At 39.3% G+C, this 22,660-nt stretch overlaps 1 protein-coding gene across 8 annotated transcripts in view; it reads left to right on the plus strand.

Moving 5' to 3' along the window:
- Positions 1-22,660, plus strand: part of RAPGEF4 (Rap guanine nucleotide exchange factor 4) — a 158,566-nt gene that overhangs the window by 50,154 nt on the left and 85,752 nt on the right. Inside the window, exon 1 of one of the 8 annotated variants that reach the window (XM_040603599.1) lies at positions 1,091-1,485. The exons of the other annotated variants lie outside the window; for them this stretch is intronic. The gene's annotated coding sequence lies outside the window, so the exon portion shown is untranslated. Of the gene's footprint in view, positions 1-1,090; positions 1,486-22,660 lie in introns of those variants that run through there. 8 annotated transcript variants of the gene reach the window in all.

Raw genomic sequence — 22,660 nt, forward strand, 5'->3', positions numbered from 1 at the left:
CTTCCTTAAGGAGCTGGAGCACTGGAAGACTAGCAGAAAGTTGTTAATGCAATAATAGATCTCACTTCAAATAGAGAGAGCAAGTGAATAAAAATACAAGCCCACTCGCATTCTTTGGTATCTGAGAACATTTGTACCCAGTGAACATAGATTTGAAGGCACTGATATGGCTTTTCACCCCAATATGCTCTCCCTAATTCACTGTAGTTTTACTCCCATATGTATATAAAGTCCTCCAAATAAACTAAGCACAAAAATCCTCTGCAGAAAGGATTTTGTAAAAAAGCTGGATGTTAATGCTCTAAAGGAGACTAGAGTATCTCATGGGATTAGTGAGTAGGTGGGAGGAGCCGATTGCCTCAGGCATAGCCAAGGGCCTTTAATTCCAGCTAGTCATTAATCCCCCTGTAATGCCCTATGCTGATGCCACAGTTCCTGTTACAACACAGAAATAGAAAGCTGACTGACCTATGGACTTTGATGGGTTATGTTAATCTTATAATGATTGCTTATATTTCTAAATGCTCATCACTACAGCACTGGACAGAGTTTCCGTTTGTAAGCTTCATGTCTTTCCAGAGAGTTAGTGCTTCATTTGTTACTCATAGGAAGCCTGCAGTGATGTTATTGGTATTCCATTCTGTCGTAGCCTTTAAATAAATCTTGAAAACATTATAGCCCATATGAAGTATGCTCTGTGTATTGAGTCAAAGTACTCTCTAAAAGTAATTAGTATACATATTTTCATATCTGGAGAAAATGAAAATTGAACATGTGGTTCCTTTACTCTGTGGTTGCCATGTAAGGCAAAGTGTGGTTTAAGTTGCATTTGTTTTAGGTTTTGGTTTCATTGGTTTTTTTTAAAAAGTCCTGATATTTTAATGATTTTTTTTTCAATACCCAAAAAAAGGGAAATAAAGGACAGACTAGTTATAAATCATTTGGAAGCAGCTGCCATCACATGCCCTTTACATGCGCGCTTATGTACTCAGCAGTACACAATAAAAGCATTGCTGGGCAGATCTTAAAGTGCAGGAGGAAAAAGTTCAAGAGCAAGAGACTGCCCCCAGCTCCCAGCTTAGCAGATCATGTGAACACACATGACTCTAAGCAGCACAGAGTTTAGGTAGCAAACAGCAGCTGTGAGAATTTCCAGAATGCTAGACTTGTGTGCCTGTTTAAAATTTTCTCCTAAAATGTTTTTGCTTAAGAAAAAAGCTATTAATCTGACCTTTACATAGAGTCCTTTTTTTGTCAGGGATCCCAAAGTGTTTTACAGATGCAGAGATTTGGTACTGACATGCACAAGTCAGAGGGAAAGTTAACAGGCTGACTGCACCATGGTTGCAAAGAACTTTGGCAATGCAGAAAAATGACTGACTACAGGTGGGCTTCACTACTACATTCCCTGAAAGACCATACAGCAATACTGCGTAGCAGCTCAGGTCGGGAAGTGTGGGATACTTTACTCAGCTGAAAACATAGGTGAGTTAACAACACTAGACTGTATGAGAACAATGGTAAACTGCTTTAAAAAGAGAAGAGGCAGCAGCTGAGCTCTCTATAATTGGCACTTGTGGTGAAAACATAGATTGTATTGCTGAAATGTGAAATTCCAGCATTACATTGATTCCAGGAAAGAGAGTATGAGGTTGTTTGAGGGTTGATTTAGAATAAATAACCACTTCCTACAGTGCTGTCTGTTCTCATTATTTACCCAGCTGGGCCTTGTTTAGTTTATAAATTCAAAATCCACTACAGCAGAGTGTTGGGGCATATTAGAACAAAAAAGGAGGCTTAGGATAGACTGTCTTTTGGTATACTCAAAATGTCTACAATTTACAGAATATGTTCATAGGAGAAGTTGTACGTAAAGTTTAGCAGTGGTAGGATGGTAGAAGGTTAGTATATGGATATTTTTACCACTCTTGTATGTGAAATCTCATTACCCTTGTAACTGTCTCATAGACATAGAGGGAGAAGAGCCTAAAACCAAAGTTCTTTCATTTTAGAAAGACTAGTTGGAATTCTTTTACGTTCAGTTATGTTTGCTAATTCTAACATTTCAGCACCTTTCCTTGAAAACTAGCGTTTTTCAGAATGGGTGTTTTTCAAACCCGTTTTGTTATTCCTTTTCCTTCCTCTGACTTTACTGTTAAGTTTGGCTTGCCACTATGCAGGAGGAGGAAAGACGAAGGAAGGAGGAGGTGGTAACCCTCTTTGCCCTGCTTACTACCTGTTCTCCCTCTTTCCACTGGCACAAAATAAATTTTGTACTGTTTACAGAGCTGTCAGAGACAAAGAGGGGTGGGAGGGAGGAAGAGGACAACAGAAAAAGGTAAGAATGGGAAGAAACCTTTGCCCTCTGGAGTCATGGTGAGGTAAATATGCATCCATTCACCCATCTGAGAATGACTGTAGTGTAAATTAGATCATTTTAGTGCATAATGAGAATTTACTCTCCTACAACTGGGAATTAGCTAATAAAGTCTTAATTCCATTTCTCTGTGACCCAAGAATTTTTTAAAATTGTACAAGTTAAATGATGAATTAACTCAGCAAACTAGTCCCTTAGAGATGGTATTTACCAGGTGAATCAGGGGAGCTGACTGATGTAATCCTGATCTTCCATGAAGGTATGTATGCGGCTTTATCAGGTACTCCCTGATGGCCTGGGCAGTCCTGCAGAAACCCACGGGGGGGATTGTGCTAGCTGGTGGTGTATGCACAGTACTGAAAAATTCATGTGGAATTAGGGGTTTGTGTCTTTATCCCAGAAACCTGAAAGTAGTTTCCTTTGATTCTTTTTCTTAGCAGATCTCCTGTCTGCTAGCTTTGATGATCTGTGGGGTCTGAAATATTGCAGACTTATGTTTCAAAGGTTGTTCTATAGGTAGGAGTATTTGAAACCAAAGGGAGGATGTTTGGAGCTCTGTGTGGACCTAACTCAACAGAGTTTAATGTGTGTTGGACATAAATGGAGGTCTGCAGTACCAGTACATACATGGATGACTGGAAACCACTGGGCTAAACCCATCCCAAGATAGTAGTGACTTCCTACTCCCTGTCTAAAATGTTCCAGAGAGGGACAAGCAATCCTTATGTACTGTTTCCAAAGAGACATGTCACAGCAGTTTGATGCTGATTTACTGCTATTTGAATTATCTGGTTTGAGTTTCCTTTTTCTCTGAAAGGACTTTTTTCCAAATATTTTTAAACTTCCTTCCTCATGTTTGTCTTTTTTCCAGATTCCAAAATTAGATCAAGTCACATTTCCTCATGGAACTTCTGCTGTAAGGAGGCATTGAGCTTTTGCAGCCCCTAATCTGAAGGTGCCTGCTCCAGTGGATGACCTGCGCTGTCATGCACACTATCCAAAAACAATTGGACAATGGCAAACTTTAAAAGTTAATGCATGTCCTGATTACTGTCCCATCCCCCTCAGCTTGTGATTTCTGACTCTTTCTTGATGTCGCTGAGTCCTGTTTGTTGAAGGTACTATTTAATCCATGACTTGCCTGCTGCATTCTTGTTTGACCTGTTAACTGTTAAAGCAAAGAAGCTATTTTAAGAATGGGCTTGTCAAAGAGGGAATGTCTCATCCCTTCAAAGACCTCTAAGGATTAATATTTGATTAAAATGTGACTGCAGCATGAAAATGGGTGCCCTGTGTCTTTTTGTAAATGAATGACTAGTAAACTTGTGGACTGTCTGGTTTTTAATTGGCAAATTATTCAGTGAATGCTTCAGGGGGAATTGCAGGGGAGGGTGAGGAGTGAGTTGATTTTTAGATGAATTCATTGCTACTTTTATTCCTAGAGATAGTCTGAAGATGACTAAATCCCCAGATGTATCCAGAGATGCAGTTTAAATTTCCTCTCTGGAAAAGAGGAAGAGGACATGCCCTAAAACATAGGATAACCCCCCAGGCCCTGACTTGTGCAGCCCCATATCAAAACCAGGAGGTTGGGTTTGTGGTCATCTTAGTGGTGGCTGTACATATGACCCAAGCAACTGCTGCACTATTCTTTTTGCCTGCTTCTGTTTGCCTGCTGCTTTCTTTATGAATTTCAGTGAATGTCTACTGATAAAATCTGCTCTCAAAAGGGCTTGGAGACCAAATTCCTGTCCATTTTCATATTCTGATGGATCAGAAGGACAGCCAAATCTTTAGATATGATTATGTACGCTCTACAGAAGACTCTAGGACAGTTGGTACAGAGAGGGAAAATAATGGGTAGACTTACTGTATAGTTACCTAAATACATGAGTGGATAACACTGTATCAGTCTACTGGAAAATACCATGGAAAGGGGTATCAGGACAAGGAGAGAAGCATAGCTTGAATTTGTTTAGTTTTACTTTTGAGTTTGTAAGTCTTGATAGCACTTTGTAAAAAGAAGAGACTGTCCCATTTGATATGTATGAGTTTGATGTTACTATCTTTGCTTCTCTAAGTAATGTAATCCGATGTAACAGCTCATTAGACACAAAGGGCTCCAGAAGCAGTCTCTTTGAGTATGCCTCTTGCTGGGTCAGCGTGGGGCTTCTGCAGAGGTCTTTGACTAATTGTCTTTCCTTGATAGTTGGCTGCTGACTTCATAGTAGAAACAGAATAGCAGAAAGTATTTTGAAATGAAAGAACAAAGCCCGAAGGGCGACTTTTATTTCCAAAGCACTCTCTTTCAAACCATAAAGCTTGGTAGAAGTGAGATGTGCGGGCAGCCTCTAGTACCTAGATTACCCCTGCACTGTGGACAGGCCACGGAGTAGTGGTGCCAGCTGCAGTCAGAGACTTCTTTCATGCTCAATGATCTGGAAGACAGACAATTGGGAATGGTTGATTAATATATGTATTTATCTTTATACAGCTGGAGACAATGAGACATTCCATGCAGATTCAGGGTGGATGGGAGTCAACTTTTAGCTTTTCTCAGTGGAAAAGGGGCCATTATTTTTAGTGACAAGAAAGACTATACAAATAGATCTTGAATCACCTTAATGTTACATTTTTCTTTTTTGCCTGATGTTAATTAAATTGCTTCAGCGAGATACTCTGAAATGCAATATAGGGCGGAATATATGCAATATATATGTATGTTTGCATCTTCTTCATTTCCATTGCAAGACTGCTAAAATTTTATATAAAAGATGCAAACCCAGTTTGTTGTAACATTGGAAAGGAAAACCAAGTGCTCTGTTGCTTTTTTAGAGTTTTATAGAGTGCTTTGGTTACTTTTGTAAATGCCTTAACTGATCTTGTGTGGAAAAATGTGGCTATTTTCTCATGTTGCAAAGAGGCAAATATTGCCTCAGGATTTGCCTTGCCCCTTTCTGGCTATTCTTTCTTGGCTTTGCAAGCAATTTCATAAAGTCCCAAATCTGTTCAGTGCTCCCTGTTCACAGTAGGCCCCCCTTCTCAATTTTTGCAGACCTGGCCAAGAAGATGACGTGTTGGGCACAGGAGCAGGAGCCAACAGTTGGCAGGGCATAGGCCATTGTTGCATTGAATGCTTTGTATTGTGGTACCACAGCCAACAGCCATGGGATGCATGGGAATGTGTGAAGGGATTGGATGTAATCTGGATTTGCTGTGATTCTTTAGAAAGGGATTTCCAAGAAAAGAGATTTATAGACAGAGTAACATCATGCATTGCCACTCAATATCATCAATGTCTAGTACAAAGCTTTGAAGCTGGGAACACACGTAATTAGATGCTGTTTAAGAATAGACTGCATAAGGAAGCAAAGATGGTAAGAGGGTTGCAAGTGTGTGGTATTGAATAGCTGCATCCATTAGTGATTTGAACTCCTTGAAGAGTACATTAGACAGAGTTGTACCTGAATGAAAACTTAGCATTTGAGATCTTTGTTGAAGTAGGCCTTACTATGTTAAGGGAAAAAGAACATTTCCAAAAATGTTTTGTTACAAATTTATTTATATTTTCAAGGTTGAAAAAGATGTAGCTGCAATGACTTATATAGCTAACATAAAAGTCTCAGTGGGTTCATTCCAGGTGCATTCCTCTCTTAGGTCTCCCTGATTTTAGCCAGTAGCTTCTGTTTTACTAATATTGGTGACTTCTGTCACTTCTTAAGAGGACACTGAAGAGCAGGAATGGGTTTTCCAGTGATCTGCAAGATATATTTTGAAACATCACAGAAAGGTTTTGAATCTGGGCTGACCTTATTTGTGGGTAGCAATGTCCCAGACATGATGGACTGGCTGTCATCATATTTGTAGGGCTGGAAATTTCTAGGGTTGGTCATACAGCCTGGTAATGAGGCATATGCAGTATTGCCTCATTCTCTTTAACATTAACGGTTTGAATTCAATACCAGCTATATGTATCATGTACCCTTGTAATTTAAATTGTAATGGTGTGCAACAACAGCAATAGCTCAGTGAAAATGTATTTAGAAAACGATGCACATGGTAGATTAAATTACTGATCTAACTGGAATGTTTAGATTCCAGGTATGTCGTGTTGAACTTGGACAGAATAGAGGCCTGGGAGAAATATATAGTCCCTGTAATGCTGCATTTTTTTAGTCATAATGGAATTGTAACTAAAATTCCTGCTGGTCTTTGACTGATGGTCCTGGCCATCCTATGTGCTTCTGAAATACAGTTTACCATAACAGAGTTTCTCTAGCTTTCACCCAGCTTACTCACAATAGGGAAAGGTTTTCCAGATAGCCAGGGAAGCCGTGTCAATCCCTAGTTACCCTTGTGCCCAAGCTCCTGTTTTTTGTGCCAGCTTGCTTGCTTACCCATAGCCATATTCATCTCCCAGGGAGACAGTGCTGGCTTGTCAGACTGCAGTTGCCCTGAACAGCCAGCATAATGGTTCAAATTAGGGCAGCTGTTTTCACAAGCTGCCTCTGACATTAAAGGAAACAGAACTGGCCCAGTGCTTAGCACTTTGGAAAAGCCATCCTCTTTGCAAAAAGCATTTTAATTCTGAATAAAACATTGGGTTGGCTTTTAGCTCATGAATAGCACTTTATTCCACTTCAATAAATATCAGTACCGACAAGTAACCACATCATGTCATGACCTTACCTAAGTGTATGGCAACATTCCAAGTTAATTTTGGCTATTATTTCCACAAATGCTTAGGTGAGGTTTTCGTAGGTATTTGATTCCTAGTTTGGCAGTGCTTTTGCAGGCACAAAGGCTGTAAAACAATCTGACCAACTATCAAGGCTCCATGGACTAGTTCTGGCACTGAGAGTATCTCAGGTACTGCCTTCCCAGACTCCTCCTGAGGAGTTTACTTCTTTGAGGAGCATGTGACAGTTGAGTATTGAAAGACAACTGAAGAGCTAGAATTTTATGGGAAGGTTTGGAAAGCAGTATTGCTTTATTAACAGTGAAAGTTAAAGCAATTAAAAGTCAGTGGAAGACAAATGCACTCTTATCCTACTTGTGCTCTCCAGAGTCCATGAGGAAGGGATGTCTACCAGGGTGCAAACTGGGAAACAAGTTTTCTTCTTGCCTCACCTGGCCCCTGATTCAGGCAGTCTGCTTTCTGCTTGATCAACTGAATGAAACGCCTTGGACAACAGAATGAAGCTTCTAATGCTACTGTAAGATCATTCCCACTACAGTCCCAACCAGCAGTTGCTTGGCCTTGTGTGCTATCATTGCAAAGATGAACTTCTCATCATGGTTCCCCTTTTTAAGACTGTATTTGAATAGAGGGTCATCTTCATTTAATAACTCTCTTATTGGAGTTGGAGGCTTGATAAAGATAGTTCATAACCTCACGTGGAAGCCCGAAGTTATCATATGCTCATTGTGGGATTGTTAAGAGGGCCAGCACTTAGGTAACTGTGTCTCTGAATGCTGAAATACCTTTAAATTCTGTCCCTGGGATCACTGAATGTCAGTGCTGTGTAGTTTCTGAAACGCCTAAGTCGTTGCTATAAATGGAGCGTGGTTGCTTAAGTAATTTCAGTGCTTTAGGATATTTTGTACCCTCAGCTTGTTTGCCAGTTAAATAGGGAAGGTTATTTTGTTGCAGATGCTCTGTGTAGGCTATCACTCAAAATATTAACATTAGAAAGTGTAGACTCCTGCCAGATTTCTCTTGACATTTTTTATTTAGTGCAGAGAAAAGCAGATTGAGGTTCGCCATTTAGTGTTTGATGGAAGGCCCTCTCTCTGTCAGTGCTCTGTTCCTATACAGCAACGAAATCCCACATACTGTACTATATTCTGCCAGGAAATCTGCTAACCTTTCATGTAATATGTAATAGGTTTCATAGCCAGTGCTGCAGAGCTGTTTTCCATACAGGAGGATTTTCAGCTATTTTTTTCTGCTGCCTTGGTAGGATGCAATGGTTCATTCTACAGTGCCAGATGTACATAAAACAGGAAATTATATACTGTTCTCTTGCTTATTGAGCAGAGAGAAGAATCTACTTTTAAAACCTAGCTGGGAGAGGTTGCTAGAAATGCCAAGTTTAAAGAGGCAGATCAAGTATGGGAGATGAGAAGGCAAGACAAAACTTGCCTGAATGTGATGATGAATGCTAAATCTCAACTGAAATGCAGTTGATGTACTGACATTAAAGGGAATGTACTGAATATATAATGACTGTGGATATATGCATGGGGTTTTGTATTGTAAGATAATAAAATGAGTAGTTCTTTGTACATACATTTACTGACACTGATGGGAATCTCAGGAGAGCTCTAATGATCTATATTTAAAGAGATATCAGCCCAGTTACATACTGTAGTGTTTGTCTGTTCCTGAAGGAATGCAAAATAATATTATTTTGTTTAGCAGTTCTGTGGGATCCTTAATCTACATACCTTGAAGCGTTTTACAAATATTAAGTATTTATTTCAGTAGCATTCCACTGGGCTGTGTTCACAGGGATGGTGATGCACTGATTATAGAGATCAAGTTAAACAGTCCCTCATGAATAACCCTGGTGCCCAGCTGGTCACCCCTAGCTTGCAGGTTCTTTCTATTTGGCCTATGGCCTTTTCCTGTCAGGTACCAGGGAGCAGCTGCTTGGCTACCCTGCTGCCTAATTGCCAAGTGCCTCCTGCTGCCCATCAGGCTGTTTCAGTGTCTGAAAACTGAACTCTGCCACTTGTCCATGCAGGAAGAGAGTATGGCTTGGGCTGCGTGACAAGGAGCCACCACAAAGCAGGCCTCTGGATGCCGTAGCTGCAGAGGTTTGACCATTCTGCTGCAAGGCATGAAAAGAGAACCATAAAGGAACATACCAAACATAGTATTCATTCTCATTAGTAAGCCATGCCTAACATGTGACACTGAGAATTTTAGTTCTAAGGAGATAAATCTTTTATCTTTCAGAAACTTCTAAAACATACTGATAAATTCAGAGATGATTTGGGTCAGGCTCTTTGTAGCATTTTCTACTAGACAGAGCCACTTTAGGAGCTGTTTTTAATGCGTGTGTTACTGTTCTTTGTACTGTTTAGGGTGATGGTGAGAGATCTAGATAAAATGTAGCTCTGCACAAATTAGAGAAAAGACAATCAGCTTCTCTACTGGGAGTGCTGCTCCAACAAAGGAAGTGTCAGTTCAGTCCAAAGTCTTGTCACTTACCTTTCATCTGGTAGCTTGAAACAGCTTTTCTGGCCACCGTCATCTCCTTCTGCTACTAGTATACACTCTGGAAACCCCTCCTGAATTACATCTCTCTGTTGTTCTAATTAAGCTGATATATAAGCATTATTTGAGTTTTATGTCTTTTGGAAAAAAGTCACACTGACTTGAAATTGGATTAACACATTGGTGCATCAGACCTTTAGTTTCTGTCTTGGGGCGGAGGAAATCAGCAGGCTTGTGTTGGTCTTGCTTGGCATCTTATTTTGCTCACTTCTTCATTAAAATGGCACCTTTGAACACTTGTAGCTATTTTCCTTTGTAAGAGGCCAGATTTGATGCAGCTATTGTTGACAAATAATTCCCTATTAAGTATTCGGGCAGTAGCACTTTCTTCTCTTCTCTGTGTTTTCCCACTTGTTTCTGTTTGCAGCAGGATTAGCTCTAGCTGAAGCTGGCACTACAGACACTCACTGGGCCCTGCAGTCATTCGATAGGTCTGCAGGCCTGTTTGCATGCCATCTTTGTAACACCTGTCAAGTTTGTTAAGCTTAGGTGATACCGGTGATCGGAAACCTTTGTGATTTTGCCATGAAAAACCACCACCAGATGTTTTTACAAGACAGTGGCAAGAGTATGTCATACTATTCCATAGGGCTTTTGTTTACTGTTTTTGGAACCTACAGTGATTTCCTAAAGCTTGAGGTGAAAACGATTTCTGAAATCGTTATGTGGTTCTTCTGCGGAGGGGCCTTTGAAGTCCTGTGCTTATCTGCGTTCCCTATTGCTGAGGCAGTGCAACAGTGCCTGGGAATAGAAGAGGGCCAGGACACAGCTGGAACATAGGCTGGCTGTATGTGGCCCTTCCCAAAGATGAAATTTCTCACTGCAGAAATGAACAGGAAATCTGTTAAAGGGTAGTCAGACTTCACATTTCCCAGTTTGAACCAGTTTTGGTTCAAGTATCAGTTATGGTGAGTGAGTGGCAACTTGGGAATATGGCAGAGATCTCCTGAGATCTAGTCTTCAGTACTAGTTAGTGGACAATACGCCTTCCTGCCAGAAGGCAGGTGCTCGTTAGTGCTATTGGAACAGATCAATAAATACAAATCAGTTTTGCTGAAGCCAGTGAAGCTGTTAATTTATGTCAGCTAAGGATCCATTCCAACACAGGTGTGTATGATGGACTTTAATTCCATAGGAGTTATGCAAATAATGAACTCGCATAAAAGACAGAGATTACAGTGGCTGTCTTATCTAAAAGATACCAAGACTCTCACAGAAATCTGAAGTTTATAAAACTAAAGAGACAGTATAAAATTGCATTCTGTGATGCTCTTTAAAGAACCAGCTAGCACTGTGTAGGGGAATACTTGTAAATTGAAAACTAGCCAGTTAAATATGGTAGGCATATGTGTACAGCTTCATATTCTATAACACTGAATTCCCCTCAGTACTTTCAAAGGAAGACAGATCAGATAAACAGCAGTTACCATATAGGGAAAAATATATACATATTATATGGAAACAATATTTTTGCCTTATTTCTAATGTATTTGATTTTTATTACAATATGGGTTTCAAAACTTGTCTCTAATACTGTTTTAGAGTTGTGAGTTAACAGAAGAATTAAGTGAAGTGAATTTAGATGTGAAGGCAGCGTTTTCTCTCTGTTAATGAAAACTTTCTTACAGGCTGTTCTATAATTACACTTGTGGCTTGGTGGATAATGCCTTGTTCCCATACGCAAGTCATTTGATTCCTCTGGTGCCTCATAATGCTCAAGAAGCATGGACTCTTGCAGTGACTCATGCTGTAGCTTATTTTACTGCATATTCTATATAAAGACTGTCTTTGAACAGTAAGTGGATACACAGTATCAAAGTGACAATAACAAGCTTTGTCTGTCTTGCTTCACGACAGAGAAAGAGCCCTACAAAAACAGACGGAAGCGTAGGTCGTTGCAAATTAGGTAGCCCTTCAATTAAGAAATGCTCTAACTCTAGTATTACCAGTGACCTCGTCTTGTCTTCTAGAGGGACAGAAAATCTTGTCCCAGTATAACAATATGCTTGCTTCAAGAATTAATCATTCTTCTTGCTGTCAGAAAAAGGGTGAAGTATAGCAGATTACTTCTCAATAGAACCTGCCTCTCTCCTATCAGAGGTGCATAACAATGCCCATGCATATTTTTTACCACTGTAACAGCAGGTAATAGCAATGTATTCCAAGCCAGAGCTGCCTGTTTCAGATGCTTAGCACCTTCATTACTGGTGCCCACAAAATCCTGAAAAATAGCAACTTTAGGACATGCCAGTGTGTGGTCATAATGAAAACACTTAGAATTGCTAAGAATAAGAATTGAAGTTGCAAGTAAGTTTGGGATATAAAGATAATCACAGCCAATGAAAATGATTGAAAAGTTTTTCTGTGAGTGGAAGGACTCAAAAAGCTGATTTCCTTTCCATTTTTGCTCTTTCCTGCCACCAATATTTACCATAACTTCCATGATGTATCTTCTTGATGGTAAACAACATATGTGGTGTTTGAAGTTATATCCTCAAGGATTAGCCAGCTGGTGTGAGTGTACAGGCTGGTCAGCTGGCTGTTACTGAGTGAATGGGTGACAAAGAACGCTGCCTTCTTTTCCCTTAGTCGTAACAGAATATTTGGGATCTCTCTCCTATCAGTAATTTTTATTTAGTTTCTAGGACCTTATTTGAACCCTATCTCAAATTTGCTTAAAGTTTTTCCACTGGAGTCAAAAAGTGACTGGGAAGAAGGGAGGAAAGGGAGGAATTTCCTGCCAGGCAAAGCAGTTACGTTTCCTTAGGAAGGCAGAGCAGCAGAATGGAGTCTGTTTACTCGGAGCTGAGTACAGAAGGTCTGACACATTTTGGCCACAATTATAACACAGACAGCAAGGTTTGTTTGGGTGTGCTTTTAATGAGAATGTTGGGAAAATTATCAGGGACTGTTCAGTGTAACAGAAACAGACAGAAAGATGAGTGGACAAGATGCTCTCTCCTCCCAGCTGCCACTGCACAGCCAGACCCAGGGTTATTTACTGTGTCCTCCTAGCAAGCCCTTTAAAAAAACACTTTGTAATGTCCTTGTTGAGTCTCTTCGAATTTTCAAAATGTACTTGTGCAATGTAAGTCTTAAGCAATCCATTCATCTTCATTTGATAATCTACAGAAATTATTTAAAATCATAATGTAGTAATATTATGCACTGTTATTTTTCCTGCTCTTCTGAAAACCAATTTAGTTTGCTTTCCATGTAAAAACAGTGTATTTATCTAGTACAGCTGTTTTCTTTGTGTAAATATTATTCATTGCAATACATTGTTTCCAATGGGTTTGGAAGAAGAACAGCCAGGGTTCATGAGAAGCAGGTGGTAGCGCCTCCCCAGCACAGCCTGATTTATTTATTTTAATACCTTTTTGTCATCCTTTAAACAAACAAATGAAAAATGATTCCATAAAAAAGAAGGAAATAAGATATTTAAGAAGTGAACAATTGAAAGCAATGAACTAGAATGACGTTTTACTTTCAAAACTAATGTGTTACTCTACATCCTGGTTGTATTAAACCTATTAATCTAGTAGGGTAGGTTGAGATTTCAATATGCTAGTGAAAATTCTTTTAGCCATGTGCGAGGGGGTACCCAGAAGAAATGACTGTTTGCCCAAATGGAACAGAAACATAAAAGTTCAGAAAATTTGTTCAGTTTCTAGTGAGCTTGCTATCAAATAGGTAACTTTTAAAGTCAAGTATAAGTTTTAGAATATACTTTTAAAAGCCAGGTTTTCCAGAATGGCAAACTTAAGTGCCACCAATGTTTCATGGAACATTTTTAGCCAGCTTGATAGAAGTTGTCTCTCCCCTGAGGAGCTGGTACTTGGGCATTTGTGTTGACAGGTTTAGGATGCTTGATCTTGGCAAATTGTTTCTGGAGGAGTCTTAGTGCAGGAATCAGATTTTCTCATTGCCTCTCAGATATGGAATTTCCTTGCCAAATTGCCTCACAGAACTGCTGTTTTTACATATGTGTTCTATGGCCAAGTTTAATGGTCTGTTAGTGAGTCTTCAGTGACTGCCTTTCTCTTACAGTTGATTACAGTCTTCCACCATCATCATTTGTGTAGTCCTTCCACATAAACTTATTAACTGTGCCTCTTTGAATCTGGTTATGTCTAGTTAAACCTCTGTTTGGAATAGTGTTGGCTCTGTTTCTTCATTGCATCCCTTTTTGGTGGTATAGCTGTAGTGCAAGGATGTAACAAATACCATTCTTTTACATCCCAGAGAGTGTTTCCTAAGGCATTCTCATTTCAGCCTTTTGAGGTCTGTCCTGTGATGACTGCCAAAGCTGTGAACTTCTTGTTCTCAGTTTTCTCATGCTCTGGTATAATTTTATTTGCTTTATGTGAACAGAAATCCCCAGTGAAATATCCTCTTCTTGTATTTAGTTAGTTTGTGCCATTCTGCACCTTTTGTGCTGTGCCACTTGCCTGCTTGCATCCTGCCTCTAAGTGCACTGTGAGCCTTTCTGGGTGGGAGGCAGGAGAGACAGGATCTGACCTTTCATATTGTGTGTAGAACTTAGCAACGTTGGACCCCAGTCAAGATGATTTCAGGGCTCTATTGGATAGGGGAGGAGACTGATATGATGTCGTACTCTTCTCCTTCCACCCTTTTTCTTTTTCTGGAAAGATTATTTTTCAGTTTAGTTCAGTACTTTACCCTTCATTGTTGGAGTTGTCTCCATTTTTTTATGTGCCTCTTGCTTCATTTTTTTCTTTTGGTCATGTGTAGATTCATCCTTAACATCTTTTTGCTATTTTTCCACCTAAGAAAATCTACAGTGCATCTTTATTACTGTGCCCAGCTGCATGTCTCGAATGCTTTTTAATCTTGATGATAGATAACATGACAGGTTATAGTGAGAATGGAGGCTGATAGTGAGGAATGAAAATCAAGGTCACCGTTTTTTGTGATTATATATCTTACTGTGAAAGAAACTCCCATTAAAATAAAATGAAATAAATAGAAAACAAAGGCTTTTGAATACAAAATTCCTGCTCACACTGAAGTGTCAGCCTAGTCAAACTAGGCTGCAGGCTTGATACTCAGCTCAATTGGAAAAAACACAATTTGAGTAATATTTAAATGGTAACGAAAAGGATTTGGATTATTTTTACCCATCTGAATTGATCTGTGAGAATATTCTGTAATTTCTTTAAACAGGTCACTCAGAATCTCAGAGTAGTTTGGACTCTCTTGTCTTCCTTTGAAAGTCCCATTTTCTATCCTATTTTCTTCTAATTTTGCTTATAATTTACATCCTGGTGCCACAACATAACAAAATAGCAAAGGAAAGCAATGCTTATGGAAAATAGAGATTAAGCTTGTGATTGGAAAATTGGTAGAAGTTGTGTTATGTGCTGTTCATCTTGATCTGCAGAATCTTGTAAGCCTAGCCTGTCGCAACGACAGGCAGATTTAAGGAGCCTAGCTTCCGCCTGTTGTGAAATTGCTATCTAAGACATCAACAGGTAGAAGTGCTTCTTTGGTGGCAACAAGAGAGAGGAGGGAGTTAATTTATTAGGCATATCTGTCAGTCAGTTCATACTGTCTCCTTTTCTTAGTGTACCCTCTTCCCTGAGGTCTGTCCACTCCTTGTGATACCTCATCTGCTCAGTGGACTGAAGAAATCTATTTAGGCTGTGTATTGCACTCCCCTGCTACCCTTCACCCATTGCTCACCAGAACATTTTCACTTCTTATTTCTTGTTAATGTTTCTTTCTTAGCTAACAGTTAACTTTCAGTGGGACTTTCTTCATTCTTTTCCATCCCTGTGTGCCTCCATTCCTCACTGTCCTCTCCTGTGATGAGGTTTAAAAATGTTTCGAGGGCTGAGGTGAAATGAATAATGTTACTTTACATTATGTCTAAAGAAATGATTGCGTGAGAAACAGCCACAGCAAGACTCTGGGTTAGAATCACAGATCAGCATTTGGTGTGCAGGCTTTTGTACTAAGTAAAATGTCGGAGGGAAAAACCTTGAAAACTTCCCTGTCCACGTAAGGCTGTTGCATTGAAGGTTGTTAATGTATTTTACCTAATCCCTGTGTTACAGCACAACTGAATTCTTAACGTTGTCTGCATTTCAGTTTGATAAACTCTCCAGTTCCTCTCCAGTATGTTTTGATATCTTTAGACAAGATGCAGCTGTACAGGTCTATCAGAGGAGACTATGTTTCACAAGCCTTTTCAGGGAGCTTCAGAGGTGAGGGCCATGAGACGTTGGGCTGCGCGTGTGGATGTCAGGCAGTATAACTAAACACTGTGTTACAAAGTAGTTGAAATATTATTGTGAACTTTGGTGGGGAAGTACCACAGCCAGCATTTATTATAATATACTGTGCATGAAGGGGCCTCTGGATGTGAGCAGCTGGACCCACGAGAGATTTATGCTGTCAAGGTAATTCTAGTGGTGCCATTGCACTGACTGCTAGCTGAGTTGGAGCTCAGGTATTTTGGGGTCCTGTTGAGTGATATCAGTCTGATGGTGAGTGATTTTCTGTGTTGGAATACACTCTTTTCCATGCACTAGAAGGAGCAGACTATGTTCAGTCATACTTCCTGAATTATAATTATTTAGTTTGTCTTTAGGTTTTCCCCTCTTATTTTATATGGTACATGTTTTTACTTCACAGCAGTGTTACTGAGTGAGCTGCACAAACTGCTTTTAAAGCAGCTCACACTGTAATCAAAATAATGCTTTAAAAACATTGAAGAAAGGCTAATGTTAGAAGGGAAATTCCCTTGTATGTTTACTTATTTACATTTATGAAATAGCCTCATTATGGTTAGGCAGAATCGAGTAAAAACAACCGCTTTGAGGAATTACCCATGAAAAGGAAGCCTTTAATATTAGAAGAGTATTGGAAGTTGTTATGTGTTTGTTTCTGTGAGAAGCAAAAGCATGGCAATAGACTGACCCAACAGAACTCATTAAGAGGTTTATATTGATTGTAGAGGAATTAATATTTAACCTAGAGTTTCCTTTCAGATGAAAACAACTTTCTAGACCAACATAATTCTGTGCTTAGAGGTTTTAAATATGAAAAGCAGAGTTACATATCTGCTCACCATTTTGCTTTTTCTTTGTTTCAGATCTCCTTGTACAAAAATACAAGGGGAGGAAAGAGAAGAAGCTGTTTATGAACAATAGATAAAGCCACTGCTGCACACAATGTCAACATAAGGCCAATATGTCGTTTAAGTTGCACTTAAAACCTATTTTTAGGACTTAAGTACTGCACAGACCTTGTGGTGACCTTACAGAATTTCATTACAGAGGAGCATGACTTCAACCCACTGTCAGAGCACAGCCTGCACTGAGAGGTTTGCAGCTTCTCTCTATCTCAGTGGTACATACCTAGTTCCACATACATTTCTTCAGATGAAGCCTTTTTCATAACGTTAATGCAAAGATATGTTGGTCATATGTATCAGGCCTTCTGTATCTGCAAGGTGGTAATCTCAGGGTGGAACAAGAACTTGGTTTAGAGGCTCTTCTGACTTCTCTAATACACACAATCCTTGCTTTTTACTTGCGCTGCAGGTTAAGATACGTGATCAGAAACAAGGCACGTGTGTTGCTGCAATTACAGAATTTACCATTCTGTCAAAGCACTTTACAAACATAAATGTCTTCTTGGTGTGACCTTTTGTCTCAGCTGACGCTCTGTTCCAGAAAAATACTAAAGATCAGTGCAGGGAGGCACACCATACGGAAGAAACAGTGTAGGCGGCAGCCCATAGCTGCCCAGGCAAGGAGCTGGACAAAGCCAGCCTCATCCTGTGTTTGCAAGTCTCATATTACCTGTCTCTGATTTTCCTTGTACACTGTCTTCTTGCATAGCATACCCAGACTGAGCTCACCTGAAAAGGTGCATCTCTGATTCCCTCCTCATTAAAATAGTGTATCTGAAAATAGGAAATGTGACTGCTTCAGGGTAAAAGGAAGTATTTTGTGCCTAGCACTTTAGGAAATTGTTCTTGGAACAGGTTTCCCTTGTGCATGACCCATAAGATGATGCCAGACTTAGCTTGATCTAACTGCTGTCAATATAGATTTAAAGGTTGGCTGTAGTGGTAAGAAAATTTATGTTAAAGTGGTAACTTCTAGTAGTTCTGCTCTTTGTTTTTGAGACATATTTGCTAGCTTTGCTAATAAAGATGGAGGTTTACAGTTGCAGGTATACATAGCAGAACAGTTTGAAGAAGAGTGAGATTCTATTCTGCCACTTACATAATACAGAAAATTCCAGCTAAGGTGTGATTTGCCACCTCTCTCCTACAAGTGATAATGAAAGGGGAAGGAAGGAGAGCACAGCTTTATTTTCTGATCTTGTATTGATATTGAAGCACTGCTGCTGACAGTCATCATCATCTGGTTTTAAAGTGAACAAATTCAACACAGATACAACTGTGAAAAAGTAAATACAGAATTGTATGATGCTTTTTTTCAGCCACTTTTGAAAATTTGAACTTCACATTAAAAGCAGTTAAATTGTTACATTTTTTTTCCTTTAACTAGTTTATCTATTCTAGGGTTACACAAGTGTAGTAAAAGAAAACACATAAATCAAGTGGACTGTTTGTTCTTCTTCATTTATTTTCTTTGTCCTCTTTTAAGTATATGCAATTTTTCCCACCCCTCCCAACCAAGTCCTGTCTCCACCCAACTGCATTTCCTGAGTGGATTCCTCTAGGAGAGAGAATCGGAGGGCTGCATGACGGCATTTCTATATTTAAATTAGATGGAGCAGAATAGGCTGTGTAATTTGTTTAATCACTGCTCATGCTCTAATTTCCTTGGATTTGATTTTTTGCAGTGCAGTCTTATCTTCGGGTTTCTATCTGGTAGCCAAGTCTGCTATTTGGCATGATTTCAGGGAGCTGGGTGCATTTCTCTTCTCAACTAAATATCAAGGGGATTCTGTGGTGAAGCAAATTCTGCATACAGAGCTTTTCAAGCATGATAAATTGATTTAAGTGGGAATGTGACAGAAAAATATATGCCTCCAAAACAAAGAGATAAAATAAAATTTAAAGCATAGTTGATTAGAGCCATGCAGAAACATTCAGAAGATGGTAAATAGGTAAATAAATGGAAAAGATGCAGATTCATCTGCTGTTATATAAACTGTACTAATTCTGGGATCAGGATTCAGCAATTTTAGTACAGGCATTTCCTGTATTTATTTTATCTAAATATGACTAAATGGTACTTCACTTCTGCTATTTCAGGCCTTGTCTATCTCATTTTAATGACTTGATAGACTGACGTATACATAACAGTCTCTGTTCAGTAAGTCATGGTAAGATCTTCTATTTTTCCACCATACATAAAGATATGGTTTTGCTAAACAAAAGCATTGGTTTTTTTCCTGATTTGTCTTTATCCTTTCCTTTAGAAATATCGTAATTCTGTTCTATTACCTATACCGTGAGTGACAGTGAATATATATATTTTGTGAATGACAAAGACAAGTGTTTAGTAATACTCAGGATATTTTGTGTTCTGGAGTGAAGCACCAGCTTCAAGCAATGATTCGCTATCCAGTGTAAAACAGCCATGGTTCAGGTCCTTTTTGTGATATCCAGTTAAGTGACATTGACCTGAAATGTAGCGAAATTCTCTGATTGAGCTTGCTTGGAGAAATACACTTAGTAATTTGTAAACTTAGAAGGTGGTATCTGAAATCAGAATTATGCCAGTCTCATCTGTGGGTCTCGGCACATACTATTGGGCAATAGCAAGTGTATTTTTTGGTTTTCCCCGTGTAACAAGATTGAGTAAAACCAGCTATGAATATGATTATCAGGGTTGGGTTTTTTTGTGGAATTCTGTAAGAATTAAGAATTAAAAACTTTTTATGGGAAAACACTAATGGATAGTGGGCAGATGACCTGAGATTTTACCTGTCAGTTCAGTGAAGAGCAACCTTTGGAGCATCAGATCTAAAGGCAAAGATCTAGACTCTGAGACAGCAATCTCTGCTTGCTTTGATGGGTGAAAAGAGAGTCCAGGGATCTTCAGGGGCTCATTCACTTCTCTCCTTATTGTTCTGGAGAGAAGAGAAGAAGAAACAATGCACCATGGGAGTGACGCACCCTGATGAGTAATACTCACAAGGGATGGTGGTTCATTGCCAAAATTATATGACTGGTGCAGCCAACTCAGAGAAAGAACAGAGTTGTACTGAGAGCATCAGTGATCAATTATTTATTGTCAAAAGAAAATAGAGAAGCTGGCTTACACTGTCAAGGTACAGCATATATTTTCCAAGACAAACCATTGCAGGAATATGGACAGCTAGTACTAGGAGGATTGCCAAAGTCAGGTAAGAGTCAACAGTATCTAATAAAACAGTTAGCACAACGTTTTGAAAAGTGTGTGTGGAAAGGGCACCTTGATGTTTGGCCTAGAATTCCTACAACTGAAATGAATTATTTTGTGTTACTTCCAAATTTGCAAGTAATGAAGTCTCTGCCTTGTCACCTTCTCTGCTGCCACTGCTAGGTGGAACAGGAGGCAGCAGAAGTGCATCTGGTCAAGAGTGACACTGTGGGTTGAGATTGTGAGTCAGGGAGAAAGAGAAGGAGAAAAAGAGAGTTCATGTATTCAACCAAGCACCTGTTGCGGTCTACAAAACTTCTTCCAATGTTACCAGATACTTCCTAGCATCTGGTCACATGTAGGTTCACATTGGCACGGGGAAGCATCAGAAACCTGACTTGACTCCCATGTGCTACAAACCGCCGTTGCCTGGGTCCTTATCACACAGTCCATCAAATACTCTTTCCTGACTGGAGAACTGCTGCACTTGAGGGGAGTATCTGGTGTGGAACCTGCGTTCAAATATTTATTCCTTTCATCAGTCCTGAGTCTTTCCTGTTAAGAGTTCTCTGGTTTTGCTACACAATGCACATAGACAACAAAGGCTCATCATTTTTCTTCACACCTACCTGGCTTGTTTTGGAGTGTTTGTATTGTATAGATCTATTTTTTGCTCCTTCTTTCCCTTTAAACAGGTGTTAGCTCTTCAGTACATGCAGCAGAATAGAAAAGACTAACTACAGAGACATATTTTATATACCTTATGTATGCTAGAAAAATTTGTAAGGAATTTAGAGATAGCTTGCATCAGAATTATGGTAATTGCCTTTCTAAACATTAACATATAAAAATACACCAAATCATGTTCACAGAGTAGAAGAAAATCTATTGTAGTCATGAAAACCTCTGAGACTAACTGCAGCTAACTGTCAATGCAGTCTAAATAAGAGCATGTGAAGGAACACACTGGAAAATCTGACAATGAAGGGCCTTAGGAACTGTTGGTAGGAAATTCACCCACAGCACCTCCTCAGTAAGGCAAGTGTGTGATTCACTTTCCTCCATTTCTCCCATCCCCAACTATTCCTTGTCAGCACTCTTCAGTGCTTCAGGCTGTATCAGTGGCTGAAAAGGTCGTGTTAATTTTCACCACTGCATGGATATGAGGTGGTCAGTAACTGGAAGAAAAAAATACCGTCTTTATTACTTGTGTTGTCATATTAGGTGCAGGAAGTGTCATCTTTAAGCTGTTGCATGGTAGAGTCTGTAAGTTGATAGAAATCTGAAGACAAAGTGAATAGGTCACAGTGTAATTTTAAAACCTGCTTGTCATGTTGGATTTAAAGAACTTGAGGACTTTTGGTAATAAACAAGCTTATGATGATTTGCTAACTGTTGCTGTCTTTCATAAGGAAAGCCTTTCCAGGCTTCATACCACCAGTGGAATATATTTTCAAAAGACTTTTGTAAATATTTAGTCTGTTAATCTTCAGGATGATTTTAAATGCCACCTACAAGTACAATTTAACTTTAACTTGCATTTTCTTTTGATTTACAGACATTACAGTAACACCATAGGTCTCACAGTCAGTATTGTGTTTTCCTCATTTTCTCAGCTTTCAGAGCTCTCATGCGTGGAACTTTATTATTCCGTCTGATACTGTGAATTTTTATGCAGTTACCAAGTCTTTGCATACTTGTTTCTCAGCAAACAGTGTTTCCATGACTTCTTGACAAATAAGTGTCCCTTGACATTTAATTTGACTGATGATGTGATGCAATTTTAAGTGTAAATTATACCTCCTATGTCAACCCACACCCCACTGAGTTATCTTCACGGGAGACCAAGTGTAGGCAGTCGTATCAGTCCTCCCTCCAGATACCCAGATACAGAAGGTAGTTTCGTTTATGCAGAAGTCCCCTGGATGAGTCTGAACAACTTGAGTTTTCTGAGGGCATGTCTTGAATTAGTGCCTCTTCTGGTAATGCTGCCTGAACTCCTTTACAGGCAACACTGCTCACTGGGCTTGCTGTACCAGACTCGGAAGTAGACTCATCCTGTGGCAGGGTCAGACCTTCATGTGGAAGATGCCAGCGTTGAACTCCTTGTCAGTCTGTGCTTTTGTTTCTGGTGGGCTTTGGGATTAGCTGCCTACTTTAAAGTGTTATATGCAATTCTGGCTTGTTCTAACTGTAGGTATTTTTGTTAAGCTAGGCCTCCAGATCTTTAGGAAATTATATGGTGTGTTCTATGTTTCATTTCATGAGAAGAATAATCAGGAAAAATATTACAGAATTAATCAGAAGGGAAACTGTCACGTGGTGTATGATGATTGTGAACGTGGTATAGGAAATAAAAGAGAAAATGACGGTCTTCCTGCAATTCAAGTTCATTATCAAGGTAGATTAAATGTAGACTAATAATGTGTTTCTGGGAAAATGCCGTTTTGGGAAAAACAGAACAAAGAAACAAATATAATCTGAATGGTGAGGAAGAACAAAAGGAAAAAAACCTATAAAATTTGATTTTATCACATTCTATATGAAACATTTCAATTTTCCATCTCTAAGTCACATTTCAAGACAAAACTCAGTAGAAGGTAGAATAAAACATTTATCTACTGTTTGAGTAAAATGTTATTT

Source organism: Falco naumanni, chromosome 8 (genome assembly GCF_017639655.2).
Source record: "Falco naumanni isolate bFalNau1 chromosome 8, bFalNau1.pat, whole genome shotgun sequence".
NCBI classification, from domain to species: Eukaryota; Metazoa; Chordata; class Aves; order Falconiformes; family Falconidae; genus Falco; species Falco naumanni.